Here is a 1,391-nt window from a genome sequence, read left to right as displayed (position 1 = left end):
GTGGATTAGCGTTTGATAAAGATGGATTCTTGTATGTTTGTGATTATAATAATTACCGACTTGTTGTTTATTAAGAACAATGATTATTTCAATTTATTTTATAATTATTATTGATAAAATATAAAAGCAGTATAATACTGACTGATCAGCTACTAATAAGGAAATTTTTGGTCAAGTCAAATTGTGCCCTGTGCAATAATAATAATAATAATAACAGTTATTATTATAAAAAGATAAAGAGCACACTGAGTTGTACGGTTATTAGAAAATGTAATATAAATTCAGGGTGATTTTAGAGCTATTTTTTGGAGAAAACCACAAGCTTGGGGTATTTTTCTAAAAATTTACTTTTTAAAATGGCTTTAGCTAAAAATGCTTTTGTTAGAATCAGCTTAATGTTATACTTTAGAATCATTAATGTATTTATTTATCATAGGTTGTGGATCTGAACTATCGTCTGAAGGGTCTTTCATTCATATTACTGAAGATGTATAGACTGGGTTTAGAAGCCAAGGACTCAAATACTATCAGACTGGTTTATTATTATTTCATCATTGTTAACCTGTTTGTATATACTGTACATGCATGCCTGAAGTGTGTTCTAATATTATTTATTGTCATAGTTCATAAATTACTCTCATTTCTGTTTATAAGTCATGACACCTGTTTCTGCATTAATGGCTTTCGCAATAATAATCAATAATAAAGACAATATTGTGCATTAAACAGAAATAATAATGCTAAAATAATTATAAACAAAAAATTGTTACATAGAATAAAAACAATACTAGTAAAGTAATTTTTACAATTTTGTGATGGGCTATAGCCCATGGTTTTTCCAAAAATGGCTCCAAAATCACCCCAAAATTTTACTACATTTTCTGATACATATTGATGTCCTTATGCTGTGTAGAAAGTTTGAGTTGATTCCAACTTCAATTTTTCAAGTTATGGCCATTTTTAAATCTTAAATTTTAAATTTTTAATTTTAAAATCATTTTTAAGTCTCCTTGGGAGACTTCTTCATTTCCTTTACAGTTTGATAAAGGCTGGATTGTGAAAATAGTAAGAGGGTTATTATTAATATCCGTATATATGCATGTACATGTACATGTACATTATTACAACAATTACATGTATGTATTAGTGAAGGAATAATGCTTATATCTACTTGTAGCCATTTACTAAATAATGGTGTAGTGAAAATAATCTTCTCTTTTCTTTTGTTACAGTTACCAGTGGCATTTCTATTAGGTTTCTCAATGCTTTTGATTTGTCTTATAGTACCAAGCAGTAAGTATTCTAAATAAATCATTATCAATTATTATTATTATTATTATTATTACTATTTCTTTTCTTTTAGCTGATCCTTTCAGTCAGATACTGTATCT

At 27.1% G+C, this 1,391-nt stretch overlaps 1 long non-coding RNA gene across 1 annotated transcript; it reads left to right on the top strand.

Annotated features, from left to right (window-relative positions):
• Positions 1 to 1,005: 1,005 nt before the first annotated feature.
• LOC109581593 (uncharacterized) lies at positions 1,006 to 1,391 on the top strand. Its single transcript, XR_002184689.1, has 3 exons — positions 1,006 to 1,065; positions 1,233 to 1,293; positions 1,364 to 1,391. It is a non-coding gene; the product is annotated as an uncharacterized LOC109581593 (long non-coding RNA).

The sequence above is a fragment of the Amphimedon queenslandica genome, unplaced genomic scaffold (assembly GCF_000090795.2).
Source record: "Amphimedon queenslandica unplaced genomic scaffold, v1.1 AMPQUscaffold_13430, whole genome shotgun sequence".
Lineage (NCBI taxonomy): Eukaryota > Metazoa > Porifera > Demospongiae > Haplosclerida > Niphatidae > Amphimedon > Amphimedon queenslandica.
The sequence above is the reverse complement of the archived record's forward strand: the minus strand, read 5'-3'. Positions and strand labels throughout refer to the sequence as shown.